The sequence below is a fragment of the Centruroides sculpturatus genome, unplaced genomic scaffold (assembly GCF_000671375.1).
Source record: "Centruroides sculpturatus isolate CEXI.00-Female unplaced genomic scaffold, Cexi_2.0 scaffold470, whole genome shotgun sequence".
NCBI classification, from domain to species: Eukaryota; Metazoa; Arthropoda; class Arachnida; order Scorpiones; family Buthidae; genus Centruroides; species Centruroides sculpturatus.
In genome coordinates, this window is record NW_019385042.1 from 217,405 (window position 1) to 228,946 (window position 11,542).

At 28.5% G+C, this 11,542-nt stretch overlaps 1 long non-coding RNA gene across 2 annotated transcripts; it reads right to left on the reverse strand.

Annotated features, from left to right (window-relative positions):
• Nucleotides 1-1,374: 1,374 nt before the first annotated feature.
• On the reverse strand, nucleotides 1,375-6,552 carry LOC111633769. Of its 2 annotated transcripts, none has more exons than XR_002758107.1 (3): nucleotides 6,381-6,552; nucleotides 6,167-6,244; nucleotides 1,375-1,606 (listed from the first exon to the last, which is right to left on the reverse strand). It is a non-coding gene; the product is annotated as an uncharacterized LOC111633769 (long non-coding RNA). The 2 variants fall into 2 exon arrangements; XR_002758106.1 differs by lacking the exon at nucleotides 1,375-1,606 and adding an exon at nucleotides 1,641-1,686.
• Between the last annotated feature and the right edge of the window lie 4,990 nt (nucleotides 6,553-11,542).

Consider the following 11,542-nt stretch of genomic DNA (forward strand, 5'->3'; position numbering starts at 1 on the left):
GTTTTAATAGTGAATTCCAACTTATACATTGTTAATAACATAATTTTATATACGTGCCTATCTTGCCCCATTACTGTTGCCCCTATACCAGGGGCAACTTTAATAAAAATAATTAAAATAATTACAACTTTACAAAAAGAGAGAAGTTGCCGATCTTGCCCCTATACCCGGGGCAACTTCGTCAATTTCTCTCTTCTTGTAAAGTTGTAATTATTTTAATTATTTTTATTTCCAAACTGATTTTAACCAGTTCTATAGTAAGGTAACATTCCAATAGACAATATGCAAAGCTTTTTTTTTAGTTTACAGCAGTATTTATTACACAAAATTTAAGTAAAGCATAACATGCCGATCTTGCCCCGGTCTCCCCTATATAAAAGACTGTTTTTCTAAGTAATCTAGAGTCTAGCTGCAAGGACCCGCTTCGCTGGGCAAAAAGTAACCATAGTGAAGATTAAGATAATTACATTATAGCCAATCTTACCCGTTTTCACAGAATGCAAGAATTAGGTCCTCCGTTTCCAGACAAATTAAAGATTTGGTCCCGATTCTATTTTTGGACGTCTCCTGTTTACGTCAAGTCAAACGAACTATTATCAACGTTTCTGGAACGTTTACAATCGTTTTATAATCGAACCAATATTCGAACGATTGTTCGAATTTAATTCGAACAAATTTGAACAAAACATTCGAAATAGAAAGCCACTTTCAACCACTTTCAGCCTCATATCTCCCGCACCCTTATAGCTATAGAGACGCAACCACCCCTATGCATGAATGGAGACTTGGGGCTACTACTACATACAAACACCATTCACGTGCGATGTGTAGTTTTGGCGGAAAAGTGAAATATAGGGACACACACGTCCATTTATATATATATAGATAGATAGATAGATTTTATTTTACAATAAGTATCGAAAAAACGTCGAATACATTTTATATTTTTTCTCATTGAAGCAGATCATGTATATTTCTAATTATCGAATTGTATTACTCATTCTATAGTGCACCCAATAGATAATGATGCAGGATTTATAAACGAAAACGGAACCTGGACTGGAATAGCAGGAAAAATTGCTTACCATGTGAGTATATATAAAATACGTGTAAGTAAAATATTTTAACATTTAAAATAAACATTAGACAAACACTTGATGGTTTTTTTCTGCTGAAAACAAGAGGTTTAAATTCATACTTTACATAAACGATACAATTCATCAAATTTCAAATGTTCTTAATATTCAAAAGTATAAAGTATTGTAATAGACAATGATATCCTAATAAAAACACCAAACATCTATTGTTAAACTATTTACTTATTGTACAGATTCTAACATACAGACTGTATATATAACACGAAATTATGTACATAACTTATTTTATTACATTATTATTAATTCAGATTAATTCAGCAATATTAGTTAGCTAAATCTGTTATTTATCTAACCACGTACAAAAGTTTATGGACTAATTAACAGAAATTGTTGTTTTTTTAATCCGACCATTCACCAGGGTTCAAAAAATTGCTCAGTATCAAGTTCAATTTTCATATGTTATAGTTATCGCATTTTGGTTCCAACTTTTTCGTGGAGTTTTCCTCGGTCTACAAAGTATAAATTTTTGTTTTCATATGTTATATTTATCGCATTTTGGTTCCAACTTTTTCGTGGAGTTTTCCTCGGTCTACAAAGTATAAATTTTTGTTGTAAATTTACAGTTAAAATTTTTTAAATAATTTTTTATTTTTAAAATATTTTAAAAGTAAATGATTTACAGACTATAAATTACAAACCATACTGCCCTGCTGTAACAAAAAAGAGAGTCTATATTTCAGCATTAAAGAAAATTTGTGCGTGTAAATCATATGAAAATGATAAAACCAATGAAAAAACAAAGATAAAGAAGATTTGTTTACTAAATGATTACTCATAAGAATAATAGAAAAATGGACAAACGGTCACAGAGAGAACAGATACAAATTTACATTGAAAAAACTAGAAATAGCAAATATATCTTTTCTTCATATTAAAAGTAATTTCGAAAAATTTAGTAACATCTTTTAAAGACAATCCACAAAATTAACAGCTAATCTAAAAAATAATTTCAAAGAATGCATAATTAATAAACAAAATATATTGGAAATATCTGGCATAGTACATAAATTGACATGCACTGTGAATATTATGTTTTTTATATTGGAGAAACAGGAAGAATTTTACAAAAAAGGATAAAAGAACATTACGGATCAATCAGACTGAAAAAAACCAAATCACATCAGTTTCACTTAGTGCAACAAAAATTAATGTAAAATTAATAAAAACATCAAATTTTTATTTAGAGAAACGATATATATTAATATTTTAAAAAATTTAAATAACACATAGCAATTTAAATTATAACATTTTAATTATTATAGATAGCGGAGTCGTTATTGTTAATGTATGGAATTACGTCGTACAAAAAGATTAAAACATGTTATGCAATGTGGGATGATTGTTTTTTGTAGAATTTGTAGAGATATTATTAGATGGTTGTGAATAGTTGGCGTGGTTTTTATTGTAGACAGTACCTACTGTAAAATATTTGTGTAAGTATTGTAAGTAATTTGTTCTGTTTTATTTTTTAAAAAATGTTTTAATTGTGAATTTACAACAAAAACCCCTTTGTTAGTTCACAAATTCATTGTAGATGGTTTGTAAATAACATATTCAGTTATTTTTCAATTCATATTTGTATACTTTCTTACTTCTACGAGAATATGAAACTTCAACAGAATACCAATTACCAAAGTTAGCCGAGCATAACTTTATTACAAGAAACACTATAGTTTAATATATTAAAATTAAAATATAAATTGAAAAAGATATTTTTTTAATAAATGATTTTATAATTATAGAAAGCTGATGTGTGTCTTTCTGGAATGGAAGTTAACTATGAACGCTTCCGTGTGATGGATTTTTCGTCTGTCTTTGCATCCCTTCCAGAAGTCTTTATTATTAAAGCTCCTGATAAAATTTCTGATTGGAATTCTCTAAGTAAGCCATTTTCCTTAGAAGTAAGTAACTATAAAATATCTTAAACCCTACTATATTTACTACTATATTTGTACTACTATTACCTAAAAATATAATTATATTTTTAATGAAATAGATATGGATCGCTATATTTCTGACTGTATTAGTATTCGGTTTGGTCCTACATGTAGTTCTTCAGAAAGAGTTGGTTGATGCACAAACTCGACAACGTTGGACACGTTATCGAACTTTTTGGAATATATTTTGCACATTTTTGGGGCAAGGTAAAATATACTAATTACATACATATAATATGATCGCAAAGCCCAAGTAGTATACCGTCTACCTCTAATGTCAAATTAATTATACCAATCATTTAATTAGCCATATTATAGCCCGATATTTAGGCGATCGTTTGGTAATTTATTGTATACTAATTACAGTGAAATGTAAAGTTTATCAATTAAATATATATTTAATGTCATTTAGGATTAAATGTAGACAAGGTGAAAAGATTTGCATCCAGATTTATGATAGGAATTTGGTGGTTATCGATTGTTGTTTTGGTATGTGCTTACAGCGGAGCATTAAAGTCATTCATGACTTGTCCTATAACTGAATCCTATCCAAGAGATTTTCAGGAACTTGCAGTCTATGTCCGTAATGGCAAGTACTCATGTGGAACAAACGGAGGATTTCCTATTTGGAAGGAGATCTTGATAAGTGTTTTCAATTTCAAGATTCATACTTTACTCTTAACCCGTGAAGCGGGGTCACTGCGACCTTAATACAACTCAATAAGACTCAAAGTACCTTTAAGTTAGTTGTTCTAGAACCGTTAGGAAGGTACGTGTGTTTCTCTGTCGTGTCATAATTTTTACACGAGCTTAAATCTTTCTTTTTGGGGTTCATCTTGACTCCACCTCACGTGTTATGTTGCTATTTTCTTTAATGTAATAGTTTTGTGAAAGTGGCATATATGGCATTAAAACAGCAGTCTAAGATCCTGGTTTTTCAGACTGAGCAAGATTTATCATGTATGATAAAGAAAGAATGTTTAGTGATAAAGATGATGATGAAAATTCTAAAGATTTCATTAGTGACGATGAATCTGCATCAAGATTTGAAACACTGTGGACATCAAACCACAAAATGCAAAACATTATTTTTATGGCAAAAATAATTCTAAGTGGTCCAAAAAATTTATTTTCAAGAGCCATTAGAACTTGTAAACACAATGTAATTACGCATTTTCCGAAAATAACGGGACCAGCTGAGTTTCTTTGATTTCACCGTTTTTTATCCATTGCAGATAAAAGAAAACAGCATGAAATAAATTGTTTTTTTTATTTTCTTACGAGTAGTGTTTAGTTCTCAAGTGTATTGGAATGCAGGCCATACACTGTGCCCTTAGTGTGTAGAAGTATATTTAATTAAGTGTCTTACGTTTTGAAGTGTTATTAGTACTCTAAAATTTAAATTTTTTTTAATGTTAATAAAGTGCATTTCAAGATGACATTATGATTTCATGCATTAAAATGAATAGCTATTGTATTTGCAGACAAGTAATGCAATAATAATAAATGTTTTCAGCTATATTGCTCAATACTACATCAGTTCAAATAATCTTTGCTAAAGTGTTGAATTTAAATTTTTTTTAATGTTTAAAATGTGCATTTCAAGATGACATTATGATTTCATGCATTAAAATGAATAGCTATTGTATTTGCAGACAAGTAATGAAATAAAGCTTCTAAACTCAGTCTCTTTTATGGAATTCATATTGTTTTTCTAACTTATTACTTAAACAAAACTTATTAAAATTATTAAAAGTTTTCCGTTCATAAAAAAAATCTTAAAATTGAATTTTAAACTTTTATTTTGGCATCTTAGACTTCAGGAAATATGGTATATATTTTTATATTAATTACAGTTACATAAAAGATTGCAGTTTAAATTATTAAAGAATGCAGTTTTATCATCAAAGAAAGCAATTACATTTTGTTAAAATCTGAAGATGTTATAGTTTTAAATTCTTTGTATTATATACTTCTTGAAAGCTATTACTTCTAATGAATTGTTAAAGTATTTGGAATATTAAAGTGTAATATCAGAGTTAAGTAANTTTACTTAAAAACAGTAAATTTTTAATAGAGTAATTCGTTTGTTTGAAGCTAAAATTATAGAAAAATTATTACTTTTACGACCTAGAGAATCGTTACTGTCATCATCGCAATCGCAATTTCAACTTTTATCAATCGAAGATATTAAAAGTCCATTGTTATTTATGGGTGTTGGATATTTATTTGCACTAATCTGCTTAACATTTGAAATGATATTCGCAAAAGTATTTAACAATATGACTTGCAAAAAGTTTTATTAAATTTAAAATTTGCAAAATATGTCACGAATGAATTTACTGATATTTTTAGCACGCACAAAATAAAATTTTTTAACTTTTGCCCTGTCATTTAATTGCACTAGATAGAAGTATTTTTTGAATACGAATGATACTCAATAAATTAAAATAATTATTATAATGTACTGTATTACATAAATTTTTATTTTTTACAATGAATTAAGATATTCAAGTTTATTACGATAGTTTTGTATTGCTTTTAAATATTCAAAATAGCTATCAATATAATATGTTTACATAAATAAATATGATGTAAAATTTACATTAATAATATGCATAAATTTTATATTTGTTATTGTAGACTAATTAACAATAATTATCGTTGTTATGCAAATTAATTTATTTCAAATTAATACATTTAATATAGCCTAAAAGTATTCTACAAAATTCATTGGCATTAAAATATGTTATTAACTACGAAAATTTTGTAGTGGATTTAAAAAAAATTTAACTTGACTAAACAGTTGAAGTCAACTAAATTATTAAATTTCGTATTTTCACATAATTTATATAATAAATATGTTAGCTAATATTATATTAAATTATTCAGAAAATGCTACTTTTCTCTTATACAAACAAATTAATATTTACTTATGAAATATATTATGAATTTAAAAATTATATCACATCAATATTTAAATATACTATCTATCTCTGTAAAATACAATGTATAAATTATTCATAATTTTAATAAAGTATATAATATGTAGAATATAGTAATACATCTTACTTCAATGGGCTGCAGTTTCAAAAATTGTAAACTTATAGACTCTCGCTGTCCTCTCTCTGGAGTCTGTCCTTTGTTACACTGGAGAAAGAAAATAAATACTGTATTTGACATTTGAAAAAAGTGTGTCCATCTTTACGGCCGCAGCGTCTGAATAATTATATAGAAATTTCAGATTTTCAACGAAAGTCACGTTATGTAAATTGAATATATTCACCTGAAAGCAGTAAGACAGTTAAAAGGCACTACTTTATTGCTAGGAAGAAAAGTATTGTGTAAGGGGCAACACCCTAGTAATTTTAGGTAGAGAGCTTATAATTCAGATTAAATAATTGAAATTACAATTAGAAATTGCAGCAAGGCATTGTGACAATGTAACAATAAATAAATGCTCGCTGTTCATAATTAATTATTATGTCATTATCAGCCTAATTGGCATTGAATTCCTTTGTATTTTCATAAAGTAAAAGGTTTCTAGACAATCTTCATTAGATACTTATAAGCGATTGACCGCTGTTCTCGGAAAATTTCAGGCAAATATTTTGTAAATTCTATATTAGCGTTTTATCTGCATTAAGTGTTGATTAAAATTGTATAAATTACATAATTATAAGTTAATATTTTAAAAAATATTTGATGGCAAAACAATCGCTGGGTTTCGTATTATCTTCTATTTCAGACAGAACAAATTTTTGTGTTGAACTGTTTTAGAAATGTTATTTTTTTCTTATTTAAGAAAAATCAATATTTACCTATTCAATGTAATATAAATTAAGATATCTTCAGTAATTAAACTATTTACAATTGTTCAATTCGTATTCGGTGTAAAATGTAGTAATACAATAATGTATACCTTACAGAAAGCAGATAATAAAATTTCATATTACAGCTTATAACATCTATGGTTGCTTACTAAAAATTATTTATTTAATATTAAAACAATATATCAGATAATCTGTGAAAATTGTATTTTACAGGTTGAATATTTAAACGCGTAGAAAATTTGATTTATTAATTTAGTTTGTTTTAATAGAAAGCGATTAAATATTTTATGTTCATCAAATAATACTTGAACTAAGAACTGTTTTTCACAATTGTCTGATATGTTTTAATGAATTAAAATATAAAAGTTGAAAACATATAATTATTTCAGCGTTAATCATGTAAAACAACAGCTTTAATTTATAAGTATAAATAAATTACTAGCAGATGAGCCCGGTGTTGCTCCGGCTAAAAATAACAACAAACATTAAGATTATTGCATTCGTTCGTACTTCTATCCCATCTATTATATTATAATACTTAACTTANACGCAGATAAAAACAAAAAATCGCATCTAAAATAGCGCAGTAGAAGCCGTTTTTCCGGTTAAGACTTAATGCTCCCCCTCACCCCCCCGCGTTGGAATTTCGAAAAATCCTTTCTTAGTGTGCGTTTCCATGACGTACCCTAACTGTGTACCAAATTTCACCTCTTTAGGTTAAGCGGTTTGCTCTGGGCGATGATGAATCAGTGAATGAATGAGTGAGTCAGTCAGGACAAGCAATTTTATATATTTAGATGGTAGTTAATTAGTTGGATTCAAATAGCTCAATATTCCAAAGAATTTTGTAATTTACTTGCGTTTTAAACTGTTCTATACTAAAAAAACAGTTATCAATATTTCATAATTTTTAAAAACCAAAAGATGACCTGTAAAACAGGTTGAAAACGTTTGTTACAAGTTAGGGAAGGACGGGGTAAGTTCAGCATATGACGCAAGCTCATCAATTAAATTCTCTTTGAAAGAAAATAAAAAAAGACTCTTTTTAGACGTTAGACAGTTGAGTTTTAATGACAGCTTGTTGAATGTAGTGTCTGAGTTGTTCTCCGACAAGCGTAGTTGAAATATTTAATAAGTTGTCTGTTTCATTCAAATTTTATAATATTTTGCTTTTATTTATATACAATTGGCATGTTTTGTTATAATTCCATAATAACGAAAGTTATTTTTCCTGTTAGAAGGATAAAGCATTAACTTATTCATGTGGCCAGATCATTGATTAGTACCCTATTCTCAAGGTCCCACTTAATGTTTCTAAGTCATGACTATTGGGGCATCATCGGTAGTGTTGCCGATCTTTTTCCTGATCGAGTTTTGCTCTGGTTTGATGTGGTGTCAAACAATAAACAACAACCATAAGAAATAACTGGATCCCCATACAAAGCCACACTAAATACCAAGGCTAAAGTTAAATCAGGAACTTGCAGAAGGGCAATGAATTTGGAGAAATTGGATTCGAAGTTCACTGAAAGAGAGGGACAGAAAAGTTCTAAAGAACCGGAGAATGACGATTTAAATACTTATTCTTATAATAATACAATAAATAGAAGTATGACTTTTAACCAAGAAAAAATTTTGGTTTTAGTAATCTTCTTCCGTTGTTCGCACTAACAGCAGGTTATTATTACTTAAAATGTATTATGTGATTGTGGCAAGAACACCAGATGACGCTTTTATTATTTTTTGCATATTTTACTACAGAGGCAGTAGCCTACAAAGGAAGGTCGTCTCCGTGAGTTTTTGTGACTGCTATCTTTTTATAAAGTTATTATTCTTAAGATTATTCTTATTTCCAAACTGATTTTAACCAGTACTATAGTAAGGTAACATTCTAATAGACAAAAACAAAGCTTTTTTTCAGTTTCCAGCAATATTTGTTACACTATATTTAAATTATTTTTAACGAGCCGCAGTTTCTCCATCCTCCTCTATATATAATTCTGGGGTTCTTATATTTTTGCAAAAAAATTGTATAATGTATGTGGGATATCGCGTTTATACAAGAATTATTGGACTTCTATTTGAAAAAAATTGTAGACTTATTAATTTTGTCTGATACCTGTTTTTTTTTTATCTCGAGAAAAACGTAAAAGAGATTAATTTCGAAACAAAATGTTGAAAGCATATGTTGCACAGGTCTAGATTAATAAAAACTACTCATTGTTTAATAAATAAATTTGCACTCGGTTTAAAATGATTTAATATTCGTATGTACAGTACAAGTCATGTAATTTCTGCTTGTAATATACAGTAGATCCCCCTATAAAACCGTTTCCTATAGTTATGATTCCTATAAAAATTGTGGCAGTACAGTAGATCCCCCTATAAAACCGTTTCCTATAGTTATGATTCCTATAAAAATTGTGGCATTATCCGTAAACAACGGTAAAAATAACTCCTATAATACGTAAAACGTCATCGGGCAGCCGAACTACTTTCCCGCCGTCCGTAGCGCCACGCTACGGACGTTTAGGCGGATAAATTGAGTTTAGTATCGTCTGTTCATATAATTATATATAAATTAGGTACTGTACATATAATTATATATTAATTATATATAAATTAGGTACTGTATATATAATTATATATTAACTTAATTTATTGTAACTTTATTATAATTAAATATATATTTTTCGCCGTCTAGCGTCACGCTACGGCGAGTTAGGCGACCTATCGTCTGTCCAGTACTGTAATTTTATACATTTCTTGTGAAAGAAACATTTCTTATTTAACGGCCATAAAAATTATTTATATTAAGGATGTCTCCAAAGGTCAACGAAGTTTTCGCAGAAAAATAATATCAGAAATCGCGGCCGCGGTTTGATGCGCTGTTCCGCGACGAAACCAAGCTTTAGCAACGGGCGTAGTCGAACGGTACACACTCGGTAAGCAATCCTACAATTTTTTGTTTATAACGTAGTTTATACGGATTATTTTCAAAAAAATATACGTATTTTGGAAATGTTGAGTCGAATTAGTCTAGAATCGATTAATTTTATGAAAGAAAACCTTTCAAACAGCCGTAGTCCGTAAACTATGATTCCTACAAAATTGATTCATAAAAAACGGAACGTATCTACCGTCTTATAGGGGGATCTACTGTATTTATCATTTAAATTTCATTTTTTCCGAATTTTTTAAAGTTTTTTAATTATGTCTAACAGATTTTGTGTGCGAAAACGTGTGGTTTTTTGACGTATATCTATTTTTTCTCCTACAGGGCGTTGGCTGGTAGCCAGCGAGAGTGAACTTTTTGAAAAACTAGGAGAAAAAGATAAAATAATAAGCTGGTCGTTGGAAGTAAAAAATATTATCGTAGATTACATTTAAAACAAAAGCTTAATTTAACAAATCCTAGTCAAGTTAGTGAAAAGTTAGTTACGTCGAATTACTTCATCTTTTTCCATTGGTATAAGTTAAAGATAAAAGAGACGTAATCGAAATATCAAATATTTTTTAACAAAATTCATTTATGGTTCAACGAATAGATAATTATCGAAAATGTCTATTTGCTAGAAACTAATGCAAACTGTAAAACACCACAAAAACAAATAACAGGAATCTCCCATCCAGCCAAATACGAGATCTACTTAGCTAACTTTACTAGATTTTTGATATTTTATTTTAAAAATTACATGAATTTTCCGACGTATGTTGCAGTGAAGTTCTTAATAAATCAATGTCGAACCATACAACAACGCAAATGTTATAGATAATATTGGTATTTAGTAAAATACAATCATTTATAAAATTCGAAAGAAATATTTAATGTCTGGCGTAATTATTTACATACGTGTAAGAAATGAATCGCGAAACATCGAGTATCGTTAAATTTTATTGCACTGAATGTAAGTTGTTATTAACTAAATTAATAACTCTCCGAAAACTCTATGTGGTCAGCCTGTTGATGAGACGCGAACCCACAACTAACGAAGAAAGTTCAGAGGTCGTGAGGTAAGTGACAATCAATTAATCAGTTTATATCAAATGAATTAAAATTTGTGTTCTGTACATAACGATACATCCACGAGTACTCAGTTGTGTATAACAGCAAATTGGTGATTACAAAAGGAGAATGCAACACTTGACAAATCGATAAGTTTTGCATTAAATGAAACAATACTTACAAGAATTAATATCAGATTAATCGCAAAACATAATACATTCTTCTGAGGAAATTCAATACAAAATTTCAAAAAGTGATATAAATAAAATAAAAATTTCATTTTCTTAAGTCTAATAAAAAATGAATTTTCTATTTTCAAATATCAGCGTTATAAATATGCGTTGTGTTTACTGCCATTGTCGTAATGGAAACAAAATTCAATTTTTAATTTACATTTTTTAAATCACAATGAACATTTTTACACTTACATCAATGAAATAATATTTAAAGAAGCAACGAATGCATATTTTCTGAGTAAAAAACATGATGTATAGTTTCGTGTCCAAACTTTACCAGTGCCACAAAAACGACAAAATTAGATCAAATAGAAGTTAATTAATTAATACTATTAGGCTGTCGGTTCTTATAACAGAAATTAAAAGTACTATT